Genomic DNA, 26,971 nt, shown 5'->3' on the forward strand with positions numbered 1-26,971 from the left:
TCTTGAAGTTCCGGGTACCAAGTCCTTCTTGGCCAATCCGGAGCCACTAGTATCGTTCTTACTCCTCTTTGCCGTATAATCCTCAATACCTTTGGTATGAGAGGCAGAGGAGGAAACACATATACCGACTGGTACACCCAAGGTGTTACCAGTGCATCCACAGCTATTGCCTGCGGATCTCTTGACCTGGCGCAATACCTGTCCAGTTTTTTGTTGAGGCGAGACGCCATCATGTCCACCATTGGTTTTTCCCAACGGTTTATTATCATGAGGAAAACTTCTGAATGAAGTCCCCACTCTCCCGGGTGAAGATCGTGTCTGCTGAGGAAGTCTGCTTCCCAGTTGTCCACGTCCGGGATGAATACTGCTGACAATGCTATCACGTGATTCTCCGCCCAGCGAAGGATCCTGGCAGCTTCTGCCATTGCACTCCTGCTTCTTGTGCCGCCCTGTCTGTTTACATGGGCGACTGCCGTGATGTTGTCCGACTGGATCAACACCGGTCTTCCTTGAAGCAGAGGTTCCGCCTGGTTTAGAGCATTGTAGATTGCTCTTAGTTCCAGAATGTTTATGTGAAGAGACTTTTCCAGGCTCGTCCACACTCCCTGGAAGTTTCTTCCCTGTGTGACTGCTCCCCAGCCTCTCAGGCTGGCGTCCGTGGTCACCAGGATCCAATCCTGTATGCCGAATCTGCGGCCCTCCAGTAGATGAGCCTCCTGCAACCACCACAGAAGAGATACCCTTGTCCTTGGAGACAGGGTTATCCGCTGATGCATCTGAAGATGCGATCCGGACCATTCGTCCAGCAAATCTCCCTGAAAATGTTTTGCGTGAGATCTGCCGAATGGAATCGCTTCGTAAGAAGCCACCATTTTTCCCAGGCCTCCTGTGCATTAATGCACTGATACTTGGCCTGGTTTTAGGAGGTTTCTGACTAGGTCGGATAACTCCCTGGCTTTCCCCTCCAGGAGAAATACCTTTTTCTGGACTATGCCCAGAATCATTCCTGGGAACAGCAGACGTATCATCGGAAAACACAGCTGCGATTTTTGGAATATTTAGAATCCACTCGTGCTATCGTAGAACTACTTTAGATAGTTCTTTTCCGACCTCCAACTGTTCTCTGGAACTTGCCCCTTTCAGGATATCGTCCAAGTAAGGGATAATTAAGATGCCCTTTTCTTTGAAGAGAGTCATCTTTTCGGCCATTACCTTGGTAAAGGCCCGGGGTGCCGTGGATAATTCAACGGCAACTTTTGAAACTGATATTGACAGTTCTGTATCACGAACCCGATGTACCCTTGTTGAGAAGGGCAAATTTGGACATGGAGGTAATCCTTGATGTCCAGGGACACCATATAGTCCCCTTCTTTCCGGTTCGCTATCACTGCTCTGAGTGACTCCATCTTGATTTGAACCTTTATGTAAGTGTTCAAAGATTTCAGATTTAGACTATGTCTCACCAAGCCGTCTGGCTTCAGTACCACCATATAGTGTGGAAGACTAATACCCTTTTCCTTGTTGTAGGAGGGGTACTTTGATTATCACCTGCTGGAAATACAGCTTGTGAATTTTTCCCAATACTGCCTCCCTGTTGGAGGGAGCCGTTGGTAACGCAGACTTCAGGAACCTGCGAGGAAAAGATGTCTCGACTCTCCAATCTGTACCCCTGGGATAATACTAGTACGATCCAGGGGTCAACTTGCGAGTGATCCCACTGCGCGTTGAGACTCTTGAGACTACACCCCCACCTAACCTGAGTCCGCTTACACGGCCCCAGCGTCATGCTGGGGACTTGGCAGACGCGGTGGAAGGCTTCCTTTCCTGGGAAGGAGCTGTCTGCTGCAGTCTACTTCCCTTTCCTCTATGTCTGGGCAGATATGACTGGCCTTTTGCCCGCTTGCCCTCATGGGAACGGAAGGATTGAGGCTGAAAAGACGGTGTCTGTTTCTGCTGAGATGTAACTTGGGGTAAAAAGGTTGGATTTCCAGCTGTTGCCGAGACCCCCAGGTCCGTTGGACCGACCCCAAATAACTCTTTCCCTTTATACGGCCATACTTCCATGTGTCGTATGGGATATGTATCACCTGACCACTGTCGTGTCCATGACATCTTCTGGGAGATATGGATCACGCACTTATTTTGATGCCAGAGTGCACATATCCCTCTGTGCATCTCGCATACATAAATATATAATGCATCCTATTAAATGCTCTATATCAATCAAATATTTTCAGTCAGGGAAACCGACCAAGCCAACCCAGCACTGCATCTCCAGGCTGATGGCGATCGCTGGTCGCAGTATAACCACCTTATGTGTGTATATACTTTTTAGGATATTTTTCCAGCTGCCTATCAGCTGGCTCCTTGAGGGCGGCCGTATCTGGCGACGGTAACGCCACTTGATAAGCGTGTGAGCGCCTTATTCATTCCCAACGCGCCCTAACTTCTGGCGGGAAAGGGTATAACGCCAATATTTGCTATCGGGGTAAACCCACGCATCATCACACACTTTATTTTATTTTATCTGATTCAGGAAAAACTACAGGTAGTTTTTTCACTCCCACATAATACCCTTTTTTGTGGTACTTGTAGTATCAGAAATATGTAACACCTCCTTCATTGCCCTTAACGTGTGGCCCTAATAAGGAATACGTTTGTTTATTCACCGTCGACACTGGATTCAGTGTCGGTGTCTGTGTCTGTGTCGACCGACTGAGGTAAATGGGCGTTATTAAAAACCCCTGACGGTGTTTCTGAGACGCCTGGACCGGTACTAATTGTTTGTCGGCCGTCTCATGTCGTCAACCGACCTTGCAGCGTGTTGACATTCTCACGTAATTCCCTAAATAAGCCATCCATACCGGTGTCGACTCCCTAGAGAGTGACATCACCATCATAGGCAATTGCTCCGCCTCCTCCAACATCGTCCTCATACATGTCGACACACACGTACCGACACACAGCACACACACCGGGAATGCTCTGACAGAGGACAGGACCCCACTAGCCCTTTGGAGAGACAGAGGGAGAGTTTGCCAGCACACACCAAAAAAACGCTATAATTACATAGGGACAACCTTATATAAGTGTTTCTCCCTTATAGCATCTTTAATATATTTATGTCGCCAATTTAGTGCCCCCCCTCTCTGTTTAAACCCTGTTTCTGTAGTGCAGTGCAGGGGAGAGCCTGGGAGCCTTCTCTCCAGCCTTTCTGTGAGAGAAAATGGCGCTGTGTGCTGAGGAGATAGGCCCCGCCCCTTTTTCGGCGGGCTCGTCTCCCGCTATTTATTGTATTTAGGCAGGGGTTAAATATCTCCATATAGCCTCTGGGGGCTATATGTGAGGTATTTTTAGCCTTATATAGGTTTACATTTGCCTCCCAGGGCGCCCCCCCCCAGCGCCCTGCACCCTCAGTGACTGCCGTGTGAAGTGTGCTGAGAGGAAAATGGCGCACAGCTGCAGTGCTGTGCGCTACCTTTAGAAGACTGCAGGAGTCTTCAGCCGCCGATTCTGGACCTCTTCTTGCTTCAGCATCTGCGAGGGGGCCGGCGGCGAGGCTCCGGTGACCATCCAGGCTGTACCTGTGATCGTCCCTCTGGAGCTTCATGTCCAGTAGCCAAGAAGCCAATCCATCCTGCACGCAGGTGAGTTCACTTCTTCTCCCCTCTGTCCCTCGTTGCAGTGATCCTGTTGCCAGCAGGAATCACTGTAAAATAAAAAACCTAAGCTAAACTTCTCTAAGCAGCTCTTTATGAGAGCCACCTAGAATTGCACCCTTCTCGGCCGGGCACAAAAATCTAACTGGAGTCTGGAGGAGGGTCATCGGGGGAGGAGCCAGTGCACACCACCTGACCTGTAAAAGCTTTACTTTTTGTGCCCTGTCTCCTGCGGAGCCGCTATTCCCCATGGTCCTTTCAGGAACCCCAGCATCCACTTAGGACGATAGAGAAATATATATATATATATATATATATATATATATATATATATATATATATATATATATATATATATATATATATATATATATATATATATATATATATATACATACATATACATACACACATACACTAAACATTGCAGCCTGGCATCTACCCGCTCTTCCCTGGAGGATATCACCTGTGGATTGCAGTGTGAATACCAAGGCGGAGATCTACACAATTTCATTCACTACACAAAAGGACTTTAATGCCTCCTGCTGCTTCTTTAACCCCAACTGAATGGTGCAAGGTAAATATAAAAAGGAAATGTCTAAAACATTGTAAAACAACTAAACACAGATGATAAATGTGAACCAAATGTAAGTATCTGTAATAAATTGATTCTCTCACTCCAAAGCTACAGTACAATGTTGGGGTATCAATCTTTCTTTTTTACACAAATAGAATGTTTCCCGAATCTGCCTCCTCTATCTCATTTACATACATTATCAGGGGGAGACATACAACAAAAGGGAGAGAAGAAGACTCTTTTGTGGGTGCACTCTTGTATGTTTAAGAGGTCTCAGAAGAGACAATAAGTAAAAATTATAAATGAATTTTTAAATATAACTTTTATTAACAACAATTGATAAAATAGTAGAGTTTACTGTCAAAAATTGGAGGTAGGGGTGGGGGGAAGGGTGGGGGGGAGTTGGGGAAAAGAAAGGGGGGAACACAGAACGAATTAATTACAGTGTAAATACTGAATATTGTTCTGGAATGCCTGGGTGCGATAATAACAGCTGGAGACCCTGAAAATTGAAGCGTTTTTATTCTCTCATGAGCGATGATGAGGAGACAGATGGGATGATTAAAGATGGAATGAGCAAGATGAATCTGCTGTCAGTGTTAGACGCAGAGCAAAACCGTCCAGGAATTTCTACTAAACTGAGTATTCCTCGAGAGTCTCCCACTCGAGTACTGACCCAGCCCTACACTGCTTAGCTTCCAAGATCGGAAGGATTCGGGCGTTACCAGTGTGGTATGATAGTAGAAAAAATATTTGATATCGAGGGCTCGAGAATCACTGATGAGAGTTCACGAAAATGGAGAAATAAGAGAAAAGAAAAGACAAGAGAATGGGTGGAGGAGGAAAATAGGGGATCTGCTGCCACCGTTAGACCGGGATAATTACCCCTGAATCAGTGGTGAGAGTCCTGAAGATAGTATAAAGTGAGGAAAAGGAAACGATACTGATAGGTAAAAATTTTTGAGATTGGTTGATAGACAATGGGCTGCTTGATTGCAGGATGCTGATAGTACCTATGATAAAGGTATTAGGTGTGATAAAGAGCAATTTGTACACAATTAGCAGTCAAATAAATTGATTAGACCCATACATCACCATCAATTATCAGATTATTACAATTATACCAAAATGGTATCAGGTGGAAAAAGAAGGAGAAAATGAACAACAATTTCTTATTTGTGTTCCGCTGTATGCAGAGCTGCAGAAATACTATATAATATGATTGCAAGATGCTGATAGTACCTATGATAAAGGTACTTGGTGTGATAAGGAGCAATTTGTACACAATTAGCAGATAATTAAGTTGATTGGAACCATGCATCACCATCAATTTGATGCTGACAGATTATTGCACATTGTACCAAAATGGTATCAGGTGAAAAGAGAAAGAGATAATAAACAACAGTTGATTGTACAGAGCTGCAGCAGTGCTATATAATACGCAGTATAGAGGATAGTGATAAATTGCTCAGCCAAATGATTAGATCAATATTGATGACTGAAAATAAAGGTTTAAACAGTATCCTATGTGGTATTAAGCCGCTAAATGCCGACTATCTGTAAAACGGGTACTTGCAAAAAACAGCTTGATGAATGCTATTATCAAATATAAATATGCAAAAAGATGCTGAGATTGAGCAGATATTACCCGGAATTGTATGGAACGATCAGTCACTAATATGAGCAGGATACTTTCTGAGTACGGAATGTCCGTGTCAAAGTCCAGGCAAATTGAAGATGCAGGATACACTGGTTCTCAGGAGCTGAGCAGTTCGTTTATAGCCGCACTGCCGATCAAAGTACCTGATGTATTGTGGAGACGTGGTCAGGTTGGCTGAGGAGAAGAGAGACACAATGTTCCTGGTCCCATCGCGGTAGTATCTAGCGGCGGCGGGTTGATGCAGCGGCTGCTGGGGAAAGAGCGGCTCGTGGTTCAGGATGTCCGGAATCAGCTGTCACACCCAGGCAGTGGGGGTAGGGAACGGAAAACTAGTTTCACCCGTTCACCGGGCTTGATCACTTCCTGTTCCCAGAGGGGATAGTGCAGGCTTTATCTTGCAAGGGAGCTGGTCGTTGTCCAATCAAAAGGGAGGCGTGTCCTGCGTTTGTAAATTGCTGCACAGGTGGAACGGTTGTTCTGTTTAGTATTGGTTCCCTATTATGCTTGCAATTAGTGGCCCATTGCACAAAAGGAAAAAACAGAGAATATGCAATGGGCCACTAATTGCAAGCATAATAGGGAACCAATACTAAACAGAACAACCGTTCCACCTGTGCAGCAATTTACAAACGCAGGACACGCCTCCCTTTTGATTGGACAACGACCAGCTCCCTTGCAAGATAAAGCCTGCACTATCCCCTCTGGGAACAGGAAGTGATCAAGCCCGGTGAACGGGTGAAACTAGTTTTCCGTTCCCTACCCCCACTGCCTGGGTGTGACAGCTGATTCCGGACATCCTGAACCACGAGCCGCTCTTTCCCCAGCAGCCGCTGCATCAACCCGCCGCCGCTAGATACTACCGCGATGGGACCAGGAACATTGTGTCTCTCTTCTCCTCAGCCAACCTGACCACGTCTCCACAATACATCAGGTACTTTGATCGGCAGTGCGGCTATAAACGAACTGCTCAGCTCCTGAGAACCAGTGTATCCTGCATCTTCAATTTGCCTGGACTTTGACACGGACATTCCGTACTCAGAAAGTATCCTGCTCATATTAGTGACTGATCGTTCCATACAATTCCGGGTAATATCTGCTCAATCTCAGCATCTTTTTGCATATTTATATTTGATAATAGCATTCATCAAGCTGTTTTTTGCAAGTACCCGTTTTACAGATAGTCGGCATTTAGCGGCTTAATACCACATAGGATACTGTTTAAACCTTTATTTTCAGTCATCAATATTGATCTAATCATTTGGCTGAGCAATTTATCACTATCCTCTATACTGCGTATTATATAGCACTGCTGCAGCTCTGTACAATCAACTGTTGTTTATTATCTCTTTCTCTTTTCACCTGATACCATTTTGGTACAATGTGCAATAATCTGTCAGCATCAAATTGATGGTGATGCATGGTTCCAATCAACTTAATTATCTGCTAATTGTGTACAAATTGCTCCTTATCACACCAAGTACCTTTATCATAGGTACTATCAGCATCTTGCAATCATATTATATAGTATTTCTGCAGCTCTGCATACAGCGGAACACAAATAAGAAATTGTTGTTCATTTTCTCCTTCTTTTTCCACCTGATACCATTTTGGTATAATTGTAATAATCTGATAATTGATGGTGATGTATGGGTCTAATCAATTTATTTGACTGCTAATTGTGTACAAATTGCTCTTTATCACACCTAATACCTTTATCATAGGTACTATCAGCATCCTGCAATCAAGCAGCCCATTGTCTATCAACCAATCTCAAAAATTTTTACCTATCAGTATCGTTTCCTTTTCCTCACTTTATACTATCTTCAGGACTCTCACCACTGATTCAGGGGTAATTATCCCAGTCTAACGGTGGCAGCAGATCCCCTATTTTCCTCCTCCACCCATTCTCTTGTCTTTTCTTTTCTCTTATTTCTCCATTTTCGTGAACTCTCATCAGTGATTCTCGAGCCCTCGATATCAAATATTTTTTCTACTATCATACCACACTGGTAACGCCCGAATCCTTCCGATCTTGGAAGCTAAGCAGTGTAGGGCTGGGTCAGTACTCGAGTGGGAGACTCTCGAGGAATACTCAGTTTAGTAGAAATTCCTGGACGGTTTTGCTCAGCGTCTAACACTGACAGCAGATTCATCTTGCTCATTCCATCTTTAATCATCCCATCTGTCTCCTCATCATCGCTCATGAGAGAATAAAAACGCTTCAATTTTCAGGGTCTCCAGCTGTTATTATCGCACCCAGGCATTCCAGAACAATATTCAGTATTTACACTGTAATTAATTCGTTCTGTGTTCCCCCCTTTCTTTTCCCCAACTCCCCCCCACCCCTACCTCCAATTTTTGACAGTAAACTCTACTATTTTATCAATTGTTGTTAATAAAAGTTATATTTAAAAATTCATTTATAATTTTTACTTATTGTCTCTTCTGAGACCTCTTAAACATACAAGAGTGCACCCACAAAAGTCTTCTTCTCTCCCTTTTGTTGTATGTCTTACCACTGACTCAGGGTGCACCACCAAACTCAAGATAACATTAGAAAACTCAGATTTTCTCGTTGTATTATGTATTTTGGTTCTAACAATATCTATTAGATACCTTACCATTCTCCAGTGCGGTATACCCCCAATACATTCATTATCAGGGGGAGGACTACCACATAGTGCATACAGCAAATACATGTTTGATCATTCATAGGGGTGCAGTATGCAAGGTCAACCACACTTCGGTCGACAGTGCCTAGGTCAACCACTATTGGTTGACAGTAAGTAGGTCGATATGGTTTCTAGGTCGACAGGGACTTTAGGTCGACATAACAGGAGGTCAACATGAGTTTCTTAAACTTTTGTGTCGTTTTCTCCGTACAGTGACCGGGAACCCCAATTAGTGCACCGCTTCCCTCACAATGCTTCGAGCAAGGTTTCCGTTCCCAATTGTAGTCCACATGGATAGTAAAGTATGAAAAAGTAAAAAAAAATAAGAATTTACTTACCGATAATTCTATTTCTCATAGTCCGTAGTGGATGCTGGGACTCCGTCAGGACCATGGGGAATAGCGGGCTCCGCAGGAGACAGGGCACATCTAAAAAGCTTTTAGGGTCACATGGTGCGTACTGGCTCCTCCCCCTATGACCCTCCTCCAAGCCTCAGTTAGGTACTGTGCCCGGACGAGCGTACACAATAAGGAAGGATCTTGAATCCCGGGTAAGACTCATACCAGCCACACCAATCACACCGTACAACTTGTGATCTGAACCCAGTTAACAGTATGATAACACAAACGAAGTAGCCTCTGAACAGATGGCTCACAACAACAGTAATAACCCGATTTTTGTAACAATAACTATGTACAAGCATTGCAGACAATCCGCACTTGGGATGGGCGCCCAGCATCCACTACGGACTATGAGAAATAGAATTATCGGTAAGTAAATTCTTATTTTCTCTAACGTCCTAGTGGATGCTGGGACTCCGTCAGGACCATGGGGATTATACCAAAGCTCCCAAACGGGCGGGAGAGTGCGGATGACTCTGCAGCACCGAATGAGAGAACTCCAGGTCCTCTTTAGCCAGAGTATCAAATTTGTAAAATTTTACAAACGTGTTCTCCCCTGACCACGTAGCTGCTCGGCAAAGTTGTAATGCCGAGACTCCTCGGGCAGCCGCCCAGGATGAGCCCACTTTCCTTGTGGAGTGGGCCTTTACAGATTTAGGCTGTGGCAGGCCTGCCACAGAATGCGCAAGTTGGATTGTGCTACATATCCAACGTGCAATCGTCTGTTTAGACGCAGGAGCACCCATCTTGTTGGGTGCATACAATGTAAACAACGAGTCAGATTTTCTGACTCCAGCTGTCCTTGAAATATATATTTTTAATGCTCTGACAACGTCCAGTAACTTGGAGTCCTCCAAATCGCTAGTAGCCGCAGGCACTACAATAGGCTGGTTCAAGTGAAAAGCCGAAACCACCTTAGGGAGAAATTGAGGACGTGTCCGCAATTCTGCCCTGTCCGAATGGAATATCAGATATGGGCTTTTATATGACAAAGCTGCCAACTCTGAAACTCTCCTGGCTGAAGCCAGGGCCAATAGCATGGTTACCTTCCATGTAAGGTATTTTAAATCTACCGATTTTAGAGGCTCAAACCAATGAGATTTGAGAAAATTCAGAACCACGTTCAAATCCCACGGTGCCACTGGCGGCACTATATGTAGTACACCTTTGACAAAAGTTTGTACTTCAGGCACTGACGCCAATTCCTTCTGGAAGAAAATTGATAAGGCCGAAATTTGAACTTTAATGGACCCCAATTTGAGGCCCATAGACAATCCTGCTTGCAGGAAATGTAAGAATCGACCCAATTGAAATTCTTCCGTTGGAGCCTTCTTGGCCTCACACCACGCAACATATTTTCGCCAAATGCGGTGATAATGTTGTGCGGTCACTTCCTTCCTGGCTTTAATTAAAGTAGGAATAACTTCCTCAGGAATGCCCTTTTCTTTTAGAATCCGGCGTTCAACCGCCATGCCGTCAGACGCGGTAAGTCTTGGAACATACAAGGTCCCTGCTGAAGCAGATCCCTTCTTAGAGGTAGAGGCCACGGATCCTCCGTGAGCATCTCTTGAAGTTCCGGATACCAAGTTCTTCTTGGCCAGTCCGGAGCCACCAGTATTGTTCTTACTCCCCTTTTTCGTATAATTCTCAGTACCTTTGGTATGAGAGGCAGAGGAGGGAACACATACACTGACTGGTACACCCACGGTGTTACCAGAGCGTCCACAGCTATTGCCTGAGGGTCTCTTGACCTGGCGCAATACCTGTCCAATTTTTTGTTGAGGCGAGACGCCATCATGTCCACCTTTGGTTTTTCCCAACGGTTCACAATCATGTGGAAGACTTCTGGATGAAGTCCCCACTCTCCCGGGTGGAGGTCGTGTCTGCTGAGGAAATCTGCTTCCCAGTTGTCCACTCCCGGGATGAATACTGCTGACAGTGCTATGACATGATTCTCCGCCCAGCGCAGAATCCTTGCAGCTTCTGTCATTGCCCTTCTGCTTCTCGTGCCGCCTTGTCGGTTTACGTGGGCGACTGCCGTGATGTTGTCCGACTGGATCAACACCGGCTGACCCTGAAGCAGCGGTTTCGCCAGACTTAGAGCATTGTAGATCGCTCTTAGCTCCAGTATATTTATGTGAAGGGACGTCTCCAGGTTTGACCACACGCCCTGGAAGTTTCTTCCCTGTGTGACTGCTCCCCAGCCTCGTAGGCTGGCATCCGTAGTCACCAGGACCCAGTCCTGTATGCCGAATCTGCGGCCCACTAACAGATGGGCAGTCTGCAACCACCACAGGAGAGACAACCTTGTTCTTGGTGACAGTGTTATCCGTTGATGCATGTGCAGATGCGATCCGGACCATTTGTCTAGCAGATCCCACTGAAATGTCCGTGCATGGAATCTGCCGAATGGAATCGCTTCGTACGAAGCCACCATTTTTCCCAGGACTCTTGTGCATTGATGTACTGACACAGTTCCTGGTTTTAGGAGGTTCCTGACAAGTTCGGATAACTCCCTTGCTTTCTCTTCCGGGAGAAACACCTTTTTCTGAACCGTGTCCAGAATCATGCCCAGGAACAGCAGATGTGTTGTCGGGTTCAATTGAGATTTTGGAAGATTCAGAATCCACCCGTGTTGCTGAAGCACTACTTGAGTTAGCGCTACACCGACTTCCAGCTGTTCTCTGGACTTTGCCCTTATCAGGAGATCGTCCAAGTAAGGGATAATTAATACGCCTTTTCTTCGTAGAAGAACCATCATTTCGGTCATTACCTTGGTAAAGACCCGAGGGGCCGTGGACAAACCAAACGGCAGCGTTTGAAACTGATAATGACAGTCTTGTATCACGAACCTGAGATACCCTTGGTGTGAGGGGTAAATTGGGACATGCAGATAAGCATCTTTTATGACCAGGGACACCATGAAGTCCCCTTCTTCTAGATTCGCTATCACTGCTCTGAGTGACTCCATCTTGAACTTGAATTTCTGTATGTACAGGTTCAAGGATTTCAGGTTTAGAATAGGCCTTACCGAACCGTCCGGTTTCGGTACCACAAATAGTGTGGAATAATACCCCTTTCCCTGTTGTAGGAGGGGTACCTTGACTATCACCTGCTGAGAATACAGCTTGTGAATGGCTTCCAAAACCGACGTCCTTTCTGAGGGAGACGTTGGTAAAGCAGACTTTAGGAACCGGCGAGGGGGAGACCTTTCGAACTCCAGCATGTAACCCTGAGATATTATCTGCAGGACCCACGGGTCCACTTGTGAGTGAGCCCACTGATTGCTGAAAATTTTGAGTCGACCCCCCACCGCTCCTGAGTCCACTTGTAAAGCCCCAGCGTCATGCTGATGGCTTTGTAGAACCCGGGGCGGGCTTCTGGTCCTGGGCAGGGGCTGCTTGCTGCCCTTTCTTACCCTTTCCTCTGCCTCGCGGCAGATAAGACTGTCCTTTTGGTCGCTTTTTATAGGAGCGAAAGGACTGCGGCTGAAAAGACGGTGTCTTTTTCTGTTGGGAGGGGGTCTGAGGTAAAAAAGTGGATTTGCCGGCAGTTGCCGTGGCCACCAGGTCCGAAAGACCGACCCCAAACAATTCCTCTCCTTTATATGGCAATACTTCCATATGCCTTTTGGAATCCGCATCACCTGACCACTGTCGCGTCCATAAACTTCTTCTGGCAGATATGGACATCGCGCTTACTCTTGATGCTAGAGTACAAACATCCCTCTGAGCATCTCGCATATAAAGAAAAGCATCCTTTAATTGCTCTAGAGTCAATAAAATACTGTCCCTATCCAGGGTATCAATATTTTCAGTCAGAGAATCCAACCACACTACCCCAGCACTGCACATCCAGGCTGAGGCTATTGCCGGTCGCAGTATAACACCAGTATGTGTGTATATACTCTTCAGTGTAGTTTCCAGCCTCCTATCTGCTGGATCCTTGAGGGCGGCCGTATCAGGAGACGGTAGCGCCACTTGCTTTGATAAACGTGTGAGCGCTTTATCCACCCTAGGGGGTGTTTCCCAGCGCGCCCTAACCTCTGGTGGGAAGGGGTATAATGCCAATAACTTCTTTGAAATTAGCAATTTTCTATCGGGGTTAACCCACGCTTCATCACACACATCATTCAATTCCTCTGATTCTGGAAAAACTACAGGTAGTTTTTTCACCCCCCACATAATACCCCTTTTTGAGGTACCAGCAGTATCAGAGATCTGCAACGCCTCCTTCATTGCCATGATCATATAACGTGTGGCCCTATTGGAAAATACGTTTGTTTCTTCACCGTCGACACTAGATTCATCTGTGTCGGTACCCGTGTCGACTGACTGAGGTAAGGGACGTTTTACAGCCCCTGACGGTGTCTGAGACGCCTGAACCGGTACTAACTGCCGGGCGTCTCATTTCGTCAACTGACCTTTGTAATGTGCTGACATTATCACGTAATTCCATAACTAAAGCCATCCATTCCGGTGTCGACTCCCTAGGGGGTGACATCACCATTACCGGCAATTGCTCTGCCTCCACACCAACATCGTCCTCATACATGTCGACACACACGTACCGACACACAGCAGCCACACAGGGAATGCTCTAATCGAAGACAGGACCCTCTTAGCCCTTTGGGGAGACAGAGGGAGAGTTTGCCAGCACACACCAAAAGCGCTATAATGTATATAAACAACCCTATAAGGTGTTGTTTCTATATATGCGCTCTTAATATATAATATATCGCCAATTTATGCCCCCCTTCTCTTTGTTACCCTGTTTCTGTAGTGCAGTGCAGGGGAGAGTCCTGGGAGCCTTCCTCACCAGCGGAGCTGAGCAGGAAAATGGCGCTGAGTGCTGAGGAGAATAAGCTCCGCCCCTTTTTCGGCGGGCTTTTCTCCCGGTTTTTAGGAAAACTGGCCTGGGTTAAATACATACATATAGCCTTAATGACTATATGTGATGTATTTATTTTGCCACTAAAGGTATTTATATTGCTGCCCAGGGCGCCCCCAGCAGCGCCCTGCACCCTCCGTGACTGAAATCAGTGAGCCGTGTAGCAACAATGGCGCACAGCTGCAGTGCTGTGCGCTACCTTCATGAAGACTGAGGAGTCTTCTGCCGCCTGCTTTCCGGACCTCCGTCTTCAGCGTCTGTAAGGGGGATCGGCGGCGCGGCTCCGGGACGAACCCCAGGCTGACCTGTGTTCCGACTCCCTCTGGAGCTAAGTGTCCAGTAGCCTAAGACTCCAATCCATCCTGCACGCAGGTGAGTTGGAAATCTCTCCCCTAAGTCCCTCGTTGCAGTGATCCTGTTGCCAGCAGGAATCACTGAGATTGAAACCTAAAAAAACTTTTTCTAAACAGCTCTTTAAGAGAGCCACCTAGATTGCACCCTCTCGGACGGGCACAAAAACCTAACTGAGGCTTGGAGGAGGGTCATAGGGGGAGGAGCCAGTACGCACCATGTGACCCTAAAAGCTTTTTAGATGTGCCCTGTCTCCTGCGGAGCCCGCTATTCCCCATGGTCCTGACGGAGTCCCAGCATCCACTAGGACGTTAGAGAAAAGTAATTTTAAAGTGAAAAACTCGTGTCGACCTAGAGTCCCTGTGGACCTAGAAACCATGTCGACCTAGAGACCGGATACCAATTCATATACACTATTATCTGCCAACAGAAGAACAAATGTTTCTATCTCCTTAAGAAAAAGCCATCCTTATGCTGATCCTATCAGCAGCTGTCTGCTTGCTACAGTATAATCAATGCAGGGAAATATCATAAATCCTCTGTTATCAGACATGACGTACAGGAGAGCAGTGACTTATCGGCTTTTCTGACAATAGTGGGACACTACCAGAGTCAAAAACTAGAGTACCTGGGAAAATTGGTTTCAGTGCAATACAAATGATACAAAGCGCTATTTCACATGTAATAATAATCCTCTTTTAGAAGAAGCCTTGTAGAGTGTTTTTTGTTCTGAATAATCACACGATCCAGAATTAGTCATCGCAGGTCTGTTTAGAAACACAGCTTTTGCTGCCATTAAATCGGAGACAAGCAATTTTATGTGCTAGATTGTGGGTCAACAATTGGCAACATAAATTGTGCTTAATGAAGGTTGAGAGGAATGATGACTCCGCCCTGTGCCAGGGTAACGTGACAGCCACAGTGATAAGCTGTGCAAGCGCTTGTGTACACAGAATGCAATATGTCACAATATAATACTGCGTATACAGCTCTGTATGTCAGTCACTGGCGCAACAGAGGGAGTCTGGGTAGCACAGTAATTTATGCTGTGCTGTAGAGCACTGCTCCTAAAGAAACAGTGACGCAATTCACTAACTTGATATGAGGGATGAACTCTCAAAATTAGAACACTGTGTAGTAAGCAACTTCTGAATACCTTTCTGAGGACACATATCTATTCTAACAACTAAATAACTGCTAGAATGTCTGCTGGATGGGTCTCCATCATTTATGGAAATTGTCTGGACAGATTACCCTCTTCCATTACATTTATAACCTCGAGTTTCACTATCAAGTTATAATCCGGATATCCCCAATCTAAAAAAGGGAAATCTAATAGCAAAAATAAAAAAGGTGTTGTTTATAAAGTGATAATAAATACAGAATTTAACATCTTTATAAAGCTTCAGTTTATGTTGGCAATCCTGACCTGTAACAGTAGATTATTATAATACAGGTAAAACAAACAGGATTAGGAACCAGTTGGACAATAAATGAAGCCAGCAGGAATTGAGACTATTTCTCTTAATATGAGGCAGCAGTACTGTAATTGCCGAGTACAGCTTCTGAGATTTACCCAGCCCTGTTTTAATAAGCAAAGTATGCATGACCCCCATGGACCTAGAATTATATAATTATTACAATTTCTACAATACGATTTATTGAAAAGTAGGAGGATGTACTGTACATAAAATAATACAACCAGACACGTACCTTCACCAACTGCCGTCATATGCCTGCAGCACATGCCTATACTTCAGGATAAAATGTAGGATTATAATGTGTGTAGTTTAACCAGCAGCAAGATTATGTGGCGCTCATATATTTGTGTTATCACAAGGGTGAAGTCTAATCTCTAGCAGAATAATGCATTATGGGTAAATATCTATGGTACCACAAATGGTTAAATTCCAGTATGATTTAACATGCAGTGGACTTTGGCCCTTACAGAACACACTTTGGCGACTGATGACTGACCAGTGCAGGTGGCCTTATATATTTATAATTCAGCTGCTTCTTTAGGATATAAGGGAAGTAAAGGATCATTCGTGAGAAAGTTTTCAAGTCATTGACAGAATTTAAATACAGGTTGCACAGTATATAATGGATAATATTCCATTAGTGTGAATTATAGGAATATTACAGCCCACTAAAGAGATGGGCTTCACACTATACAAAACAATCTGCATTATCTTGTTTGAGATTAAACTTTTTAAACATGACAATTCATCCCACCCACAGCCGCAGCTGTGCATTCTCAGACAATGGCTGATTGCACTTGGAAACATTTAAGGGTAATGATGCAGGGCTACACACCAATGAGTGGGAATAGTCCCTGTTGGTTGCCATGCCAACCGTCGGGATAGTGAGGGGGCGGGATGTAGGTGGAGGTATTATGACCGGCGGTCTCCTGACCGCCAGTCACATAACTACATCCCGTTTACTGCTCTATCCAGTAAAAACAAAACTCTGAATTTAAAGCAAGATTCCCATAATGAGCTATTGGCGTTTTACTAAACATAGTCAAATACTCGACAACGGAGGACGCATTGTACAGATTGACGTGACAGCATTCTGCTGCAAATCATTGTATTATTTAGAGAAAGTGACATTATCAGTTAAAAAAGTATTATAATATGATCTCAACAAGAGGCTGCAATACTGCACAATGGCTGTTCACATTTCAGTCTAATCTCAGTGACTGTGTAGTTTCAATGGCAATTTAGATAAAGTCCACTTAGCTTATATCAGAAAATAGATTCCATTCTCAGACATACTGTATGTAAAAGTTTACTGTGACAAAAACATAGAGGTATAAAAATGGAATCATTTCCTTATGACTTTAATATTATTGCAGACTGACAACATTTGTTTATATGTTTTCATTTCTGCTCCTGTATGTCATTTTTCATTTGGAACTGCTTCAATAATAAAGTTAAATAATATTTGATGTGTAGCTTAGTGCAAACTACTGCGGTCTGTTAACAGCCATTTCAGGCTGGCTGCAGTGTCCTTCAATGGGATTACAAACAGGAAGTCTGCTACGAGTAGGATAACATCTCAGGTTAAATGGACTTTAAAAGCCAAATGATTGAGGTTCTATTTGGAGAATGCCAGTATCAATCACATGAAGCTTTGAAAGCGAAGTAGTAATTCTCCTGATCACATGTTATTTTTATGACAGTACAGATGTAAGTGCTCTTTATGGTGATTCATATATGGATATGGGTAAAATAAAAATGAGTAAATACATAAATATTTATTATATGGAGTGACCCTCTTAAGGGCCTCATACACTTCTGCGACATGTCTATCTGATATGGCGCTAGCGATCACCACAGCAGCCTCCGGCCGGCAGGATCGCCCAAGATACATCGTATGCTGTCCTTTTGCATACGATGTACCTTGGCCGATCCCAGCCACGCCTGCGGTGTGGGACCAGATTGAATGTGCAGCATATTCAATCTGGAGGATACAATCCGATGCTTATGGGGCCGCGAATCGGATCGGATACACAGCTAAAATGCCCGATTTCACCCAATATATCGAGCCGAATGCCCGAATTGGGCTGAAATCGGGCATAATCGTTCTAGTGTATGGGGTCCTTTAGGTCTTCTGCAGGTTATAAACAGCCTGGCCCAGGTGCCCAGCATGTGAGCCTGGTGTGGCCTGCATATAGCATGCAATTTTGCACTAACTCCTGTTGCTCTATGGATGTATGTTCTACACAACTACAATAAACCTGATAACACCTAGGGCTGATCAGTTACCCCCTATGGGCACCACTGATGACAGATGTTGACTGAGCCCAGAGAAATATCAGTGCATTGGCAAGAGTTATTCTAGGGAAAGCCAATAGAAGGTAGCTTGGAAAGATATATATCTTTGGCAGTACCTATTCACACAATATATCACACATATTAGGTTAAATATGGCATCACATCAGGGCTGAAATATCGATACTCCAAAAACAAAATTATTAAATGTATATCAATGCCCATCCGTAAGTTATTTCCTGGCATGTGACCTGGTATACACACTGCAAAACAGTCAACAGTGTCCCATATTGGATGTGTGTGATGTATCTGGGTGAGGAACATATAAGCAGGCTCACAGCAGAGGGTGACAGCTTATCCAGCACACACATGTAATAATGGCAGATCCCAACTACGGGGTCTATGTACTCAGCCTCAGAGAGAGATAAAGTACCACCCACCCAGCTACTGTCATTTTTCAAGCACAGACTGTAACATGGCAGTTAGGGGCTGGCTGGCTGGTACTTTATCTTTATCTCTCTCTCAAATGCTTAGTAAATAGACCTCTATGATGACCCTTACAGGAAACATGAGACTATAAGGCTCGGACCATGATACAAGTAGAGTAGGTGTCACATAGAAGCCGGACAGTATAAGGCCCCAACTGTAACACATCCAGAGTCTCGGTCACTCAGAAACATGTAATAACATATAATAAGACGTGTAACATGACAACAGACTGAATACAGCATGTGATGCCAGAACTGATAGGAAGGAACTATGCGCGGACACATGGGAAGACATAGAACATGGTATTAAGGCGCCTGCCCGTGAGTATGCTTACCGCCTCCGTTTCTCATGTCCCCGCCGCCAGCCCCACCGGTGTCTCCGGTCTCTGCCAAGGGCCGCCTAACAGCAGCAGTCACAGCCAATCACTCTCCGATCGATCGATCCGTCTCCTCGGTGCCTGATTACTCAGCCTGTAGGAGACCGTGCTTGCGGGCCGCGCCTCGTTCCCACCGTGCTCGGCGCTGATTGGCTGAGATGCACAGCGCTTTCTAATTCACTTTCTTCAGGGTCTGCTCTGCTGCTGCCTGCGATTTAGAGTCAGGAATCAGGATGGACTTAATTCTAAGGTCCTTCTGACCAAAATGGTAATTTCCACTCAGGTACAGAAACAATTCCCTCTATACAGGGACCCCCAACCTGATGCCCTCAATCCAGAACCAAACACACGCACACCTGATGTTTTCTACCAAATACAGACACCCATCCTGATCCCTTTTATACACAACAGACTAGAGACACGTCAGCCTGATGTTCTCCACCCAGAACAGAATGCAGACCCCCAACCTAATCCCCTCTACACACAACAGGATAGAGACCACTCAACCTGACACTCTCCACCCAGAACAGAATACACATACACAAATTTCTCTTACATCCTAGTGGATACTGGGAATCCATTTAGTACCATGGGGTATGGTAGATGCTATATCCTAGTGGGCTAAGAGACCTGTGATGTCAGGGGGCGGAGCAAGGACGCAAGGATACTACTTTCAGTATCCACGCCACCAACTATTACCTTTAGTAATCAGGTGGCGAGCGGAGCGAGCCCGCGAGGTTCCATTTCTGGACCCTTTGCCGAACTTGCTCCTACCCTTCTGATGCATGTCACGTGGGTCAAATGTCCCTTAGCCCACTAGGAAATAGACACAACTCATGGGGTATAGATGGGTCCACTTGGAGCCATGGGCACTATAGAAATTTTATAACATGTGCTGGCTCCTCCCTCTATGCCCCTCCCACCAGACTCGGTTTAGAAAATGTACGCGAAGGAGCTGGTCACATCTCTGGAGGTTCCCGAAGAGTTTTCTGCATTTATTTTTAAAGTTTGTTCTTTCAGGCAGGACTGGATGACACCAGCCTGCCTGCTTCGTGGGACTTAGGGGGGAAGGGGGGGTGAGAAACGGCCCAACCCCACCAAGGGTTAATGGTCCCGTTCCCCGCTGAGAGAACGCTAGCTCCTGAGGGAACTATTTGCAAGCCCCACCACGGCGAGGGTACATTCCCACAGCACGCCGCCACCCCTAACAGAGCCAGAAGACAGAAGAGTGGTGAGTGCTAAGCCGGTGTCATAGGCAAACGCAGGTGGGGGGATTCCGATTGCCCAGAAATTCCCCTCCTCTTGGCAAGTGCCAAATTATGATAACAATACCAATGGTATAGAATACATTTACTAAAGTCACTGAAGCGTCATGCCCAGTGGTAGCAGTTTTTTCTATTAAGTTTGCTGTGTGTGTGGCTCCGAGTGTTCAAATTCAAGATGGAGTCTCTGGGAGTGGTGATCTCAGGTCTGGAAGAGGGAGAATTCCTAGTGTCTCTGGATGCCGAGGATGCATACCTTTACATTCTGATCTGGCTGCCTTATCAGGCTTATCTACAATATGCACTGCAGGACTGTCACTACCAGTTTCAGGCCCTGCCATTTGGTCTCTCCACGGCACCGAGAGTGTACACCAAAGTGATGGCAGAGATGATAAAACTACTCTGCAAACAAGGAGTGAACGTAATTCTTTACCTGGACTATCTTCTGATAAAGGCTGCGTCCAGGGAGCAGTTGTTGGAGAACATTGGTCTCACAACCAGATTACTCCTGGATCATGGGTAAATTCTGAACCTACCAAAATCCTACCTAGAACCAATGCAGAAGCTTCATTTCCTGGGAATGATACTGGACACAGAGTCTCAGAAAGTGTTCTTTCCCTTGGAAAAGGCAATGGTAATCCAATCGATGGTTCGGGCCATCTTGAAGCCGACTCGGATCTCAGTACATCTATGCATCTGCCTTCTGGGAAAAATGGTGGCCTCTTACAAAGCAATTCAGTACGGAAGGTTTCATGCGAGGCCCTTCCAGCTGGATCTGTTGGACAAATGTTCCGGATTGCATCTTCACATGCACCAGAGGATTCGTCTGTTGCCGAAAGCCAGGATATCTCTCCTGTGGTGGCTACAAACGTCTCACCTAGTGGAGGGTCGAAGGTTCGGGATTCAGAAATGGATTCTTCTAACCACAGACGCAAGCCTCAGAGGTTGGGGTGCAGTCACCCAGGGGGTATAGTTTCAGGGAAGATGGTCAAGTCAGGAAGTCATCCTTCCAATACACATCCTGGAACTCAGGGCTATCTACAGCGCCCTTCTGCAGGCCTCATCTCTTCTTCAGAATCACTCCATTCAAGTCCAGTCGGACAATGTGATGGCGGTAATGTACATAAACCGACAGGGCGGAATGAAAAGCATAGCCACAATGTCAGAGGTGTCAAGAATTCTCTTCTAGGTGGAAAAACATGCTCTGGCATTGTCAGCGATCTTCATTCTGGGAGTAGACATCTGGGAAGCAGATTTCCTCAGCAGACATGACCCGCACCCGGGAGAATGGCTCCAGTGGTTGACACGTTGGAGTGGGTTTCCACAAATCGACATGATGGCCTCTCGGCTCAACAAGAAGCTCAAGAGCTATTGTTCCAGGTCAAGGGACCCACAAGCTGTAGCGGTCGATGCCCTGACAACTCAGTGGGTCTACCAGCTGGTGTACTTGTTTCCACCCATTCCTCTGATCCCAAGAATTCTCAAAAGAATAAAAAGGGAAAGAGTTCAAGCAAACCTCATTGCTCCGGACTGGCCGCGAAGGACCTGGTATGCGGATCTTCTCGAGATGCTAATAGAAGATCCATGACCTCTGCCTCTTCGAGAGGATCTTCTGCCACTGGGCCCGTTCGTTTATCAAGACTTACCACGGATACGTTTGATGGCATGAAAGTTGAACGGCTGATTCTAGCCACTAGAGGGATTCCTGACAAGGTCATCCCGACTATGATCCAGACCAGGAAGGGGGTAACGTCAAAGCATTACCATCGTATCTGGAAAAAAATATGTCTCTTGGTGTGAGAGCAGACATTATTCCACGGTGGAATTTCATCTGGGACATTTTCTGCTTTTTTCTGCAGTTGGGAGTTTACGTGTCGCCTACGCCTAGGCTCCATAAAAGTTCAGATGTCTATTTTCTTTCAGAAACAATTGGCGTCTCTCCCTGAGTTCCAGACATTCTTGAAAGGTGTTCTTCACATCCAATCTCCTTTTGTGCCTCCCACGGCACTTTGGGATCTCAATTTGGTTCTGACATCCCTCCAATCGGATTGCTTTGAACCGTTACAGGAGGTAGACGTAAAGTATCTTGCGTGGAATACCGTCACACTGTTGGCCTTGGCTTCGGCAAGGCGTGTGTCAGAGCTGGGTGCATTGTCTCACAAGAGCCCCTACTTGATTTTCCATGAGGACAGAGCTGAACTCAGGACTTGTCAGCAATTCCTTCCTAAGGTGGTGTCGGCGTTTCACATCAACCAGCCAATTGTGGTTGTTACTGACACCTCTATTACTTCAAAGTCCTTGGACGTGGTAAGGGCTTTGAAGGGATATGTAAAGCGAACTGCTCGTCACAGAAAATCGGACTCGATGTTCGGTCTATGCGATGCCAACAAGATTGGGTGTCCTGTTTCAAAGCAGACAATTGCTCGCTGGATCAGGCTCACTATCCAGAATGGACAACAAAAACCAGGTTGCACTTGACAATCAGAGAATGTGAAAATTTATTATAATAAAAATATTTACAACAATTCTCCCGTGAGTATGATAAAAACAATTCAATATGACATAAAATCTGCTCAATAGAATACCCCTGAACCTTAATAATTAATTAGAAAGTGCTTTCTATACAAAGAATGTCTAATGCTGTTTGATGCGGAATGCAAATGTTTTAATTAAAAGAGATTTTGTAACAGTAATAGTCAACTATAAAAATAAACAAGAAATCTGTATACAGAAAAGTAAAACTCACTTGATCCGTGAAAACAAAATCCCAGAGAAAGTCCTATAACTGTAGCAGCACGTGACAGCTCCAATGATCTTAAAATGATAAGTAACCTTGAGTGAATGAATAATGACGAGTGGTGTGGAAATAGACTGTGCAAATGCACAATTACCCGCTGTGATGATTGCAGCAGAGAGAGCCCGGAGTGCTGTTGTTTGAGTCAGCCGCTGTGCCCCTGCTTGGGGACGGGAGAGCAGGGTCCGCACTGAGCCGCCGGGCTGAGATGGAATGCAGCCTTGCACACTGGTGGCTGATGATGGTACTTCCCAGGCGGCAAGCTGTTACCTGTGCGGCCTGATGTCAATAAGCTCTCACCGATGGCTCCCACAGGCAGCTCAGAAGGAGCCTCTCTGGGATTCACCTATGAAAAGGCGAGGTGATGATGGAGTCACAGGGGGTCTGCAGTGTTTGTAAACTGCAGTCAGACACGCTGGTAGTGACGGTGTGGTAGTTGGATTACCACACGGAGCTCCAAGTGAGCTTTGCTGAGATACACAGCCTACGTAATGAAATGGCTCCAATAAGCCGGTATCTGACTGTGAGCCGAATGATGAACAGCCGATGTGGCAGTACTCGTGCTGCAGCTAATCCAGTGTGTCCAAGCGTTTTCAGGGAGGGTGTCTGACGTCAGCTCCAGCCGCGATCAGTCTGTTCTCACCGCACTTTAGGAGTAAGTCCTGGACTGTGCAGAGACTGCACAAAGTGGATTTTTGCAGGTCTGCGTACACATGAGATCGCACACTTTCACTGCGAATTTACACTCCCTATGGAGGCGGCGACTATCTGATCGCAGGACAGCAAAATTAGCAGCCCAGCAAACAGGTCTGAATCACCCCCTTTGTCAGGTCGACATTATGGTTAAGCTGCAGGCGGGAGGGTTAGTGGGGGTCATTCCGACCCGTTCGCGCACAGCAGTTCTTCTTCTGCCCCCTACCCTAACCCTCCCCGGTGGTGCCTAACCCTCCCCTCCCCACTGCCTAACCTTAACCCTCCCCCTATGGTGCCTAACCCTAACTTTACTGTATACATCGCAAGGACAGGCTCCTGTCAGAGTCCTTGTTCCTGGGTATGATCTTTAATACATCCAGGATTTCTTAGTGTCACGAATAGCGTCAATAAGAAATTCTAATTATCGGGTCTAAAACTCGATAAGGTCGATTCAATTGAACTCAGATTGAATAGCGCCGGGAGGGAGCTCCTGGAGCTATTCAATTCAGCGCAATGTTATCCCATACTAGAGGATTTCTTCTCGCACCCTACTGGGATGCGAGCAGAAATCTGACCAAGCTAGGTCCGTGATGCTTTTTTCTGCCCTAGCGCCACGCAAGCAGCATTGCGGGGGGGCACTTTAGTTGGAGAATGCCCGTTCTCGCGTCTAAACACCCTGTGCGCGGCTCTCCTGTGTCCCTCCTGCATCTCCGGCGGTGTGTGTGTTAAAGGAAGTGCACGAACCGCCACTTCCGTTAACACACGCTGCTGCCGCCCGAGATGCAGGAGGGACACAGGAGAGCCGCGCGCTGCGCTCTCCGTGTCCCTCATTCAGAAGACAGCGCGGGAGCGACGGAGGGTAAGTATCTAGCACTGTGGGGCATATCTGGCACTGTGGGTCATAACAGGCACTGTGGGGCACATCTGGCACTGTGGGGCATATCAGGCACATCTGGCACTGTGGGGCATATCAGGCACATCTGGCACTGTGGGGCATAGCAGGCACATCTGGCACTGTGGGGCATATCTGGCACATCTAGCATTGTGGTGCATATCTGGCACTGTGGGGCATATCAGGCACATCTGGCACTGTGGGGCATATCAGGCACATCTGGCACTGTGGGGCATATCAGGCACATCTGGCACTGTGGGGCATATCTGGCACATCTGGCACTGTGGGGCATATCAGGCACATCTGGCACTGTGGGGCATATCAGGCACATCTGGCACTGTGGGGCATATCAGGCATATCTGGCACTGAGGGCTGTGTACGGCTAGAGCTGCATTTCCCACCCTAGACTTATACTCGCGTCAATAAGTTTTCCCAGGTTTTTGGGGTAAAATTAGGTGCCTCGGCTTATATTCGGGTCGACTTATACTCGAGTATATACGGTAATAAATTTCTCTGTATACTCTGTGTAGATGATACCCAATTTAACTAGTCATAATATTCAGATATTTTACACAAGACTTTTTTTTAATTCATGTGCTCTTTATTTCTCACATTGAGCGTTGCAATTCCCTTCTTACTGGTCTTCCCCTAACCAAACTTTCATCAATTTATTTTGAACGTGGTGGTTAGAAAAAATTTCCATGGGTGAGATATAGCAGTTTTAAGTTTTTTTCCAACAAAGCACCTGACCGCTTACCACTGCATACGGAATCTCCATCTTCCCGTCGCAGCTTTGAAGTCTGCCCATGGGACCAGCATCTGCTCTCAGCCCTCATCCCAGTTGTTAAACTTTTTTGCTGTCAAATTTTGAAGCTCCAAACAGTATGTCTCTGAGGTGTTGCTGCCCTCATGAGGCGGTCAGTGATTATTGCATATACTTTCACTGGATTTTGGGGGTCATTCCGAGTTGTTTGCTCGCTAGCAGATTTTAGCAGCATTGCACAAGCTAAGCCGCCACCCTCTGGGAGTGTATCTTTGTTTAGCAGAATTGCGAACGAAAGATTAGCAGAATTGCGAATAGAAATTTCTTAGCAGTTTCTGAGTAGGTCGAGAATTACTCACAAATAGCGATCAGTTCAGTCAGTTTCGTTCCTGGTTTGACGTCACACACACGCCCAGCGTTCCCCCGTTTCCCCAAACACTCCCGCGTTTTTCCGCACACTCCCAGAAAACGGCCAGTTTCCGCCCAGAAACACCCACTTCCTGTCAATCACACTACGATCACTTCAACGATGGAAAATCTTCGTTGGGCCATGAGTAAATCTAAGTTTTGTGTTAAAAAATACTAACCGCATGCGCACTGTGAACCATGCGCATGCGCATTTTTGCCTTAATCGCTCTGTTGCGAAAATCGGCAACGAGCGAACAACTCGGAATGACCCCCTTTGTTAGATTCTGACAAGCCATTCTTGCTTGCAGCCTAATTATTGAACTTTACAGTGGAAGAGACTTTTAGTTTTAAAAGTGGATTCTCAATATAACGACACAAGGGAAGAGCTACAAAGATAGGTTGATCGCACGCTATCAGTTTTTAGCAGCCTTGCAAACGCTATGCTGCCGCCCACTGGGAGTGTTTTTTTAGCTTAGCCGAAGTGTGAACGGTTGTATCGCAGAGCGGCTACAAAAAATGTTTGTGTAGTTTCAGAGTAGCTCAAAACCTACTCGGTGCTTGCGATCACTTCAGAATATTCAGTTCCGGATTTGATGTCACAAACCCACCCAGCGTTCGCCCAGCGACGCCTGCATTTTTCCTGGCACGCCTGCGTTTTTCTGCACACTCCCTGAAAACGGTCAGTTGCCACCCAGAAATGCCCGCTTCATGTCAATCACTCTGCGGCAAGCAGTGGAACCGAAATGCATCGCTAGACCCTATGTAAAACTACATCGATTGTTGTGCCCGTTCGTCGCGCGTGCGCATTGCGCCGCATGCGCAGAACTGCCGTTTTTAGCCTGATCGCTGCGCTGCGAACAAATGCAGCTAGCGATCAACTCGGAATCACCCCCATTGACTCTTCTTCAACAATAATACTTACAGACTCCCCAAATAATGGATGATCTTTCTGCTTCCCTGAAAAGACTATCAGTCTCACTGAGACCAGGCCAGGTGTGTACAACACAGTGATGATGTCTCCATTCTCCACCCATACTGGAGTAAACACTGTGGTGAAGAAATAGAGGATGTGTGCTTCAAGAAAATGGCTGCCACTCTACAGCACATTGATGGCTACATAAGCCCAAGAATGTGTGCTCCATTACAGGACATGTGTGTTGCATTACAGGGCATGTGTACTTCATTAAAGCAGAATTTGTGCAGCATTACAGGGTATATGTGATGAATTACATGAACCTGGGGAGAGCGTTAGGGCTGTAACACAATGGCCGGTTTCTCCCGGATGGCAAAAAGCCGGACAAACTTTGT

The 26,971-nt window shown here is 46.0% G+C and overlaps 1 protein-coding gene and 2 pseudogenes across 3 annotated transcripts in view; 1 reads left to right on the plus strand and 2 right to left on the minus strand.

The window, feature by feature from the left end:
* The window catches only part of TEX2 (testis expressed 2), a 180,564-nt gene extending 161,499 nt beyond the window's left edge, over positions 1-19,065 (minus strand). The window contains exon 1 of one of the 3 annotated variants that reach the window (XM_063960910.1): positions 18,810-19,065. The gene's annotated coding sequence lies outside the window, so the exon portion shown is untranslated. Of the gene's footprint in view, positions 1-15,923; positions 16,026-18,809 lie in introns of those variants that run through there. The other 2 variants (XM_063960908.1, XM_063960909.1) reach the window with 2 other exon arrangements.
* Positions 4,864-4,982, minus strand: LOC134897237 (5S ribosomal RNA; annotated as a pseudogene).
* Positions 7,885-8,003, plus strand: LOC134897238 (5S ribosomal RNA; annotated as a pseudogene).
* Positions 19,066-26,971: the final 7,906 nt, after the last annotated feature.

Source organism: Pseudophryne corroboree, chromosome 3 (genome assembly GCF_028390025.1).
Source record: "Pseudophryne corroboree isolate aPseCor3 chromosome 3, aPseCor3.hap2, whole genome shotgun sequence".
In the NCBI taxonomy this organism is placed as follows: domain Eukaryota; kingdom Metazoa; phylum Chordata; class Amphibia; order Anura; family Myobatrachidae; genus Pseudophryne; species Pseudophryne corroboree.